This window comes from Ictidomys tridecemlineatus, chromosome 3 (assembly GCF_052094955.1).
Source record: "Ictidomys tridecemlineatus isolate mIctTri1 chromosome 3, mIctTri1.hap1, whole genome shotgun sequence".
NCBI lineage: Eukaryota > Metazoa > Chordata > Mammalia > Rodentia > Sciuridae > Ictidomys > Ictidomys tridecemlineatus.
In genome coordinates this window covers 1,403,684-1,412,675 of record NC_135479.1, presented here as the reverse complement: position 1 = coordinate 1,412,675, position 8,992 = coordinate 1,403,684, and the positions used below count along the sequence as shown (strand labels likewise).

The window sequence follows — 8,992 nt, the reverse complement described above, 5'->3', positions numbered from 1 at the left end:
TCCGCAGTGCATATAGGGAAGACCAGTATCCAGGACTCCAACGGAGTCCCTTGAGTGTGTACCCAGGAATGGAACTGCTGTGTCACACAGCCACTCTATGCTTAGCTCTTTGTGAACAGTCAAACTGTTTCTCATGGCGTGCGTTGCACGAGGGTTTCAGTTTGTCCACATCCTCATCAACACTTGCTTTCCGGATTTACAGCTGTTATAATAAAGCACTAACATTTTCATTACGAACAACACATCCGTTGAAATAATTTACAAATTAGACAAATATCTGAGCGATGGCCATTGCTGATTTTTGGTGACACTTTTTCCACAAGCACTGGCAGGATGCAAGCTGGGAGAGAGTGCAGGAGGCCAGGCATCACCGTGAGCCCGACGAGGCGGAGCGGTCTGGCCCCGGGGCAGGGCTCCACGACTCGCACACCGCGCTTGGGTGCACGGGTGTACCGCCGAGGGCCGCCAGGATCCCAGCCAGAGCCTCACCACCCTTCCCACGGCGCTCCCAAGCGGCTAGCGCAGCTCTCCACGCGGTCAGATCCTCCCAACGACAACAGCAGTGCACCCATTGGCCGAGAGCGCGGCCGCCAGAGCCAATCACGGGGCAGCGGACGAATGCCCAATGGGAGCGCGGCGGAAGATGAGCGCATGCGCACTGGGGCCTGCGCGGTCCGCCCTCCGCCTGTGGGCTGCAGAGTCTGCCCCCTCCTAGGCGTGTCTCGGCGCCTGCGTTCGAAGACCGGCGGCGTCTTGCCCCGGGGGTCCTGCTGTCCCCCCACCCCTGACCCGCACCCGGAGTAGGGAGCATTTTGATTGCCGCGGAACTGGCGTTACTGTGAAAATGACCGTCTCCGTACAAAAGCGAGGCGCAGAATCCACGAGGCACGGCCTCGGCGCCCGCGACCTGCGGCGGCGGCCTTCGGCGAGCGCGGCGTCATCGCAGGACAAAAGCGCCAGGCCGCCGCGCAGTCCCTGCGGCCCGAGACGCTAGTCGGCCTCGCCCCGGGGAGGGCCGGAGGTCGAGTTGACTCAGCCCGGACTGTGGCCTTGAGACTGGGTGGGGCCTCCCCGAGAAGCCAGGGTTAGCTGAAGCCTGGGGAAGGGCCACCCGCTGTAGTCGCGACTCTGCTCAGAGGGAGAAGATGGAGGCTGAGCCTTAGGGAGCCCAGCTGAATGCGGGCACTTTGCCCCCCAGTGCAGTAAAGGCGGCTGCACTTCTGGAGCACGCACGAGAGACAGCAGGGACCCAGCACCAGCAGGCCCACTACCTCCTACCAGCGCCAAGTGAAGACCCCCACCACACACTCACCACCACACCGTCCTTCCCTCCCCTCCCTGTTGCTGTGGGCCATAAGGGACCTTATTAAACCTCACTGGTCTGGACACGCAGGTCGGGAACCCCAAGTGTTGTGGAGCGCTGGCAGGGGCAGGCAGACCCATGGACCAGAGCTGGGCTGTAGGTAAGCTTGTAGATGCCTGGGCATCAGGTGGGGAATCCTGCTCACCTGCCTGCCTTGCCCTGCTGAAAGATGTCAACCAATCCACCCAGCACCCACAGAGACCTGGGAAACCAGGCCCACCTGCCTGCCTCCCGGTGCTGTCTCTGGCCTCCGGGCCTCCAGGAGTAAGCCAGCTGTGCTCACCCCAGGATGTTTGCCACTCCGGGTTTACCTTCTCCCTACTCCCAGGACCCCCTTGGAGGATATGGAAAATAACTATACCCAGGGAGAAAGGGGAACAGGCCCCAGGGAACTTCCCTTATCTACAATTCCCCTACCTGCCCTTCTGCCCCACCCTAAATGAGCCAGCCACCAGCTGCCAACAGCCTTCCTCCTGTGACCAGGCCCTGCCAAACCCTAGGAGACTCAGACCCTTGTTGTGGCCATCCCTATCTTCCCTTGAAAATGTGCCCCTCCATTGTTTAATAAAGCTTCCCTGACCTTGAGGTCTGCCTCCCCTCTTTTCTTTTTGTATTCTCTTTAATTTGCTTTCACCCATCCCAGTCACCACAGTCCTGCTGTCCTCTCCGGGTACCTCCCTCTGGTTCTCCTGCAGGTGTCACCTTGCCCGGTGCCCAGGTGGCTTGTCTCTCACTGTCCTTCCCTCAGCCAGGCTCCAGGTTCTTTGGGCCCTTTTCCTTTCCTGCTGTATCCTGCCTTGCCCCAGGGAAGCTCCAGAGGAGTATTTGTGGAGCAGTGGTTATAAATCCACTGCAACATGCCACCTGAGCGTGGGGTCACCTTCCAACCCCATAGCAGGGCCACTGCTGCAGCAGCAAACTGGGCCACACTGTGTCAGGTTTCCATTCCCAAAATACCAGAGGGTCCAGTCAGCAGGGAAAGCAGATGGGGGCACTTCCATATAAAATAGTGGCCCCCAAAGAAGGAAAAGAGGGCTGAGATGGGAGGATTGCGAGTTCAAATCCAGCCTCATCAACTTAGCAAGGCACTTGCAACTCGGTGAGATCCTATCTCTACATAAAATATATAAAAAAGGGCTGGGGAAGTGGCACAGTGGTTAAGCACCCCTGAGTTCAATTCCCAGTACAAAAAAAAAAAAAGAAGAAGAAGAAGAAGCCTCCAAAGCCAAAGAAATGAAAATTCAAACAGTCCCAGCCCAGAGACTTGAGAGACTGAGGCAGGAGGATCGCAAGTTCAAGACCAGTCTGGGCAACTTTGTGAGACTCTGTCTCACAATTAAAATAGAAAGAGCTGGAGGTGTAGTTCAGTGGCAGACCAGTCTCTCCAGGCCCTGGGTTCATCCCCTGTGCTGCCAAAAAATCCCGCAGGTGTAATGGCAAGTGCTCATGGCGATGCTGGGAGTCATCCTAGGAGAGAGGGCACAGTCTCAGTAGCACAGTCTGGCTGCACAGGGCTGTGCCAAGTGTCTGCTAAGGAATGGAGAGCAGCAGACCTCAGGCTTGGCTCAGCCTTGCTATGACGCCAGGTCACTAGAGCTCAGGAACTCTGGCAAAGGGTGGGACCCGAGATGCTCCCAGGCCAGGACAGCCTACCACCTCCCTGCCTGCTGTGCTTCTTCCCAGTCTCTTTCCCCAGTGCAGTATTTGACATTCCTGAGAAATCAACTGGGAGGAGCCTGGCTCTGAGACTGACCAGGGGGCACCCAGTGAGTTTGGGCAGCTGGACTCACTACCTCCATTGAGGGGCCCGCAGGCACCATGTGGTCAGCCAGAGGAAGCCAGAGCAGCCAGGAACAGCTCCATCTGCTCCTCTCCGCCCCTTGAGATTTTTTTATTTTTCCCCTCCCAGAGTCAGGGATAGGACCCAGGGCTTTGCACATGTTAGGCAAGTGCTTTTATCATTGAGCCACATCCTCAGACCTTATTTTTATTTTGAAATACAGTCTTGCTAAGTCGCCCAGTCTGTGCTCAAGTTTGCCATCCTCCTGTGCCCACGTGTCTTGGATGACAGGTGAGTCAGTATGGCTCCAACATGCTTTATATTAATGTATGTAAGTATGTATGTATGCATGTATTTTCATTTCCAGTATTGGGGATTGAACCCAGGGACATCCCACCGCTAAGCTACATCTCCAGTCCTTTTTAAAAATGTTGAGATAGGGTGTCTCTCATTAAGTTACCCAGACTTGCCGCAGTCTGGCTGGGCACAAAATAACCAATCCGCCAGGAGGGACTTGTAGGTTCAAAACAGGAACTCCTTTATTGCCTGAACTCCCACGAACACCACCCACGCAGCCCTTCCAGAAAAGACCGCACTTCCCCAACCAACTCTCCAGGAATCCCGAGAACTCCAAAGTAGCGGGCCCAGGGGGACTGCAGGGGTCTAATATACAATTGAATACACTGCTTAATATAACCATCATCATCTCAATGGCTCGCTGGCTTCACCTCTCAACCACTCCATTCTGGCACAAATGCCATGTGCCATTCCTACTCGGATGTGGCTCTCAGCACAGACTGACCTTGAGCTTGTGATCCTCTGTCACAGCCTCCAAAATTTCTGGGATTTTTAAAGGCATGAGCCACTATACCTGGCCAATTTATCTTTAAAAATGGGCAAGATGGCTTATTTCATTACCACAGAGGTTGTGTGGGGCAGAGAGCTGAAAAGTTATCTCCTGACCCTCAGATGGCTGATGGCATGGGTGCCCTGAGCTGAAGGCCTATGTCCCCAGCTCTGGAATGCTCCTAGGCTTGGCCTGGGCCATACCTACCACCACCCCTGGTGCAATGGTGTCAGTGTACTGTCAAGGTGTCCAGCTGGGCTCCAGGTCCTTGGTGTCCCGAACAAAGAACTGAGCAAGACACACCCAAGTGTCAGGCGAAGTTCCAGTTTGTTGAGGTGAAGGTGGAGGTCTCACTCAGTAGGGTGGAGATGAGTGGGCCCAGAGGAGAGGCAGGCTCAAGGCCCCGGTGACTAGAGACCAGTGTCCCCGAGCTGAGCCGTGGGGCCTTCTCTTTCTACCCGGACCTGACTGAAGACCTCACCCATTTGTCCCCGTGGGTTACCTTATGATACCTGATTAGAATATGGTCCAGACCAAGAAAAAGAAAATAATAAGCTGGATGAGATGTAGCACACATCCAGCAGGAGCTGGCTATAACACCAGGACTGGGGGAAAGAGGAAATCCCGGGGCTACACCCCTTTTCTTTGCAATGGACAGCTGGGAAGTCCTGCACTGGGGGTCAGAGCCCTGGGTCAGAGCTCTACCTCCTCCCCACCCCTGCCCCGCCCAGGTTCTGCAGGTTCTCATCTCCTTCACCCTCCTGAGGCCTCCCGGGGTCCGCTGCAGGTGCGGTTCCCTCTGCGCAGAGAACTCTTGGCCCTCCTGAGTATCCTCTGGGCGCTTCCCGCACCCTGGAGCCGGCCCGCCCTGCAGTGGGCAGTGGGCGCCACCCAGGTCTGCAGCGCGGGAGGCCAGCTCTGGGGGCAAGGTCTGTACACAGGTTAACTCGGGGGTCCCCAAAGCCGCCAGCGAGGCAGACGTGCCAGCACCCGGGAACAGGCGCGGCGGCTGGGGGGTGATGGCACAGCTAGCGCACGGCAGCGCCGGGACATCCTGCAGCGGGTCTGGGTCCGCTCCCAGCGCGGCTCGCGACTTCCTGGAACACAAGCACCAGATGGCTGGGGCGGCCCGGGACCAGCCGCACCCCGCGCCCCACGGGGCGGCGGAGCCTCAGCCCGAGCGAGCCTGCCCGGCACCAGCGCAGGCCGGCGGGACCGGTGCCGCCTCCTCCCGCGTGATTGGTGCAGCCGAGCCGGGCCCGCCCAATCAGAACGCGCTTCCCTCCGACCGCGGATCGGCGCCGAGCTCTGGGCTTTTGTTCCTCCGGAGCAGCTCGGCGCGTCGGTGGGGTCCGGAGGTGCGGCAGTAACTTCACCACGGCCAGGGCCCGCGGGAGCAAAGCTGGTGCCTGCGATGGGCGGAGCCGAGAAACTGGAGCCCCGGGCTGGGGTGTGCATGAGTTCCGGGATCCATGCCCAGCACCAGAACAGAACAATGCGGAGTCCTGAGCAAACTGTGCCTGCACCTTCCGGTGGTTGGAGGCCAGCAACGCAAGCCCTGCTTCTGAATCCAAACGGGCGAATAAGACGGCCCACCCGGCAGCTGAGCCGCGCTCAGCAGATCAGACGTTTCCATTGAGACTTTGAATCTCCAGACAGTGACAGGAAGGATTTCAAAATTTAGTTGTACTGAGAGATTTGGGCCCTAGCAGAGAGGATGAAGAGCAAGGAGGACCCCTGACTGGAGTGTCCTTGGCACAGGGTACCTACTTCCTTGGGCTCCTGCCCACCTTCTGAGGAGAGATCTGAGTCTCCAGTGGCCTAAGCGGGCCACCTGATCTTGTCCCCAAATCCATCTTTTCTCCCTTGGTTATTCGGGCCTGGGTCAGCAGGAAGCACGATGCACACACTTGCATTTATCCCAGCTTGTCCAGGAGCATCCAGGTGGGAGGGCAGCACCAGCTGGGACAGAGCTTGAATCACCCAGATGACAGGGGATTCAGCTCACGGTCTTATTTTTCTCATTTAGCCAGCAATCTAAAGGTGGGTTGTCCCCACTGGGGCACAGACCCTTCAGTCTTTCTGCAGCAATGTCCCCAGCAGGTGAGCTTTTGTCCTCATGATTCGCAAGGTGCTGCAGGAACTCCACACACCTCCATAGACATGGAAGATGGAAAGGACAGGAGGCCCTCGTCTCTCACCCTGCACCATCTTGGGTCTAGCAAGAAGTTCATCACCAGAGGCAGCTCTGCAACCTTGGGCCGGAACCATGATCCAAAATAAGCCTCTTCTCTTTATATCTTTAAAGAGTTTTCTTTAAAACTTAAAAAAAAAGGGGGGGGAGGAAGGGACTCATTGAGTCACACTGTTCCCCCTTTGGGGAAGGATACCCCCAAGAGGCCCCTGCAGTGCATCCCCACAGGGCTCCTTGGCCAGAGCAGCTGCCCACCCATGCTGTGAGGGGTGCTGAGCCAGCGAGACCCCAGCTGTCAGGGCTGGCACTGACCTACCTTGCTCCGTTACCTAGGGCTTGGCAGCCCCAACAGAGTGGAGTCCGCAGGCTAGAAAGAGATGGGGTGGAATACCAGGTGGGTGACAGGCTGCCCACCATGGGTGGCAAGACAAGATGCTGGGGGCCTCACTGGTCACCCAGGGGAGGGAACTCTGGGTCAGGTGGTGTATTCCATGGTCCTGCCAAAAAGCTGGACAGACGAGACCTGCCTTGCTGCTGCCACTGGCTCAGCCACCTCATCTAGGGCAGGGGTGCCACTGGCCCAGGACTCCAGACATACACTGTACCTGCTGCCACCCTGCTGCCATGCCTGCCCTCAGCCCTGCCGCGGCCCATGGCCAGAGCCAGAGCTTGGTGTTCTCTCCTGCTTGGTGTGTTGGCCTCATGTGCTTTCAAGTCAAGGTTGGGGACGGGTGCTCCTGTCTGGGGGAGCCTGAGCCATGACCCAGGTCCCAAGGGACGCAGGGGAAGTGTCTTGCATTCTATTTTTTTTTTTTTCAGTGCTGGTGCTGGGGATTGAGCCAGGGGTGCTCTATACTGAGCTGCACCCCCAGCCCTTTTTATTTTTTATGTTGAGACAGGTTCTCTCTAAGTTGCCCAGGCTGGCCTCAAACATGTAACCCTTCTGCTTCAGCCATCTGAGCGGCTGGGATCACAGGGCACGCCACCACACCTGGCGTGTTCCTCGGGTTTACACTAGGAGACTGGTTTAGCCTCGTGAGCTAGGAATGGTCTTTCAGTGAGGAGAATTCCTCATGCCCGCTCGAAGCACCCACTGGCCCAACTTCTGGGGGGGATATGGCAACATGTACATGAACAGCCAGGAAATGACCACAGCCCATGGCCCAGGAACTTTGTTTTAGGTCCTCTCTCCTGAGGATGGTGGAGGGAGTGGGGACCTGACGCCTGTCATCATGGCGAGGTGGTCGAAGCACAAAGGTGTGACAGCAATGGATGTGGGTAGGTGAACCTGGGCCGGCATCCTACAGAGAACATTCAACGAGTCAGGGAAACGTCGGAGAGGGCAGGAGGGACTTGTGGCTCTCTTGGCAAAACCTTATGAGGTATTAGTTACTGAAAGCAGACTGGTTGCACAATCAGTCTGGGGAGAAATTAGCCAGCCTAAGTGTATGGAAGGTCCCAGTGTCACGTAGCCCTGAAGGAGAGTCTATGTTCACAGACATGTTATATCATACACAAGCTGCCTATGAATCGGAATCTATGTTCATGAATTTAAAATAGGTAGCTCAGTGGTGTGAGGCGCGGGTTTGATTCTCAGCACCACGTGTAAATAAATAAAAATAAAGTCCTATCATAACTAAAAAGTAAAATGAAAAAATTTAAAAAATAAAATGAAATATGAACACAATGAAGAGAGAGGAATGATATCAAGGAAGCCAAAGGAAACTTTTAAGACTAACAAATCTGAAATTAAAAATCAACTCTATGTACTTCACCGTTGATTAGATAAGCAAACCCAAGATCAGCAAACTTGAAACACAGTAACAGAAAGTATCCAAACTGAACCACAGCAAGAAGCCACTGGCGCCGGCTGACACACGGCTGCAATTCCAGGACAGAAGACAGAGAGGCGTTTGAAGACAATTACTGTGGAGAAACCATAAACCCTCAGATTCAAGAACTTGATAAAGCCCAAGAAGGATAAAGACAGATAAGACCACATGACGTGACATCTGAAAGCTTTGAAAACCTGTCATAAAACGCTTAAGAACTGGGGCAGGGGTCGTGGTCAGCCGTAGAGCGCTTGCCTAGCACGCAGGAGGCCCTGGGTTCGATCCTCAGCACCATATAAAAATAAATAAAATAAAGGTATGGTGGCCAACTATAACTAAAAAGTAAATATTTTAAAAAGTGAAGCCTAAGAACCAGGCACGGTGGCACACTCCTGGGAGGCGCGGAGGCAGGCGTATTGCCAGCGTAAGGCCAGCCTCAGCAAGGAGACCCCGGCTCAGAATAGAAATAGAGAGGGCAGCCGATGCAGCTCACTGATGGAGCAACCCTGGGGCTGGATCCTCAGAACTGAAGAAAGGAAAAATGAAGGAGGAGGAGAACTACAGAGTGCTGGGGTTCAGGAAAGTGTCCCCAAAGGCCATTTGTGGAACGCTTGTTCCGTAGCCTTGGTGGACACTGAGCCGGAAGCCCCCCAGTCACATGGGGCATGCTGTTGAAGGGGACCTTGGGGCCTGGGCCCTCCTCTTGCTCTCCCTGCTCCTGGCTGCCTCCAGCTGAGCGCTTGCTCCATCACTCCCACCCCCCGGGGCACTGTGCTGCCACAGCAGAGCAGAGGGGCCGCTGGCCAGGGGCTGAGACCTTCCAGCTGTGAGCCAACCCCAGCCCTCCTCTTTACCCTCTGTGCTAGCCGCCATGATATTAGGTGCACCAGAAAACTAACTCAGCAAGAAGCCTCGAGCAGCTAGGAGGAAAAGGTCTCCTTACCCTCAACCCAACACCGCAGGCCTTGCTGCCGCA

At 55.8% G+C, this 8,992-nt stretch overlaps 1 long non-coding RNA gene across 1 annotated transcript; it reads left to right on the top strand.

Annotated features, from left to right (window-relative positions):
• The first annotated feature begins 617 nt into the window (after positions 1-617).
• Positions 618-1,948, top strand: LOC144375926 (uncharacterized). The gene is made up of 2 exons (XR_013435786.1): positions 618-1,463; positions 1,553-1,948. It is a non-coding gene; the product is annotated as an uncharacterized LOC144375926 (long non-coding RNA).
• The last annotated feature ends 7,044 nt before the right edge of the window (positions 1,949-8,992 follow it).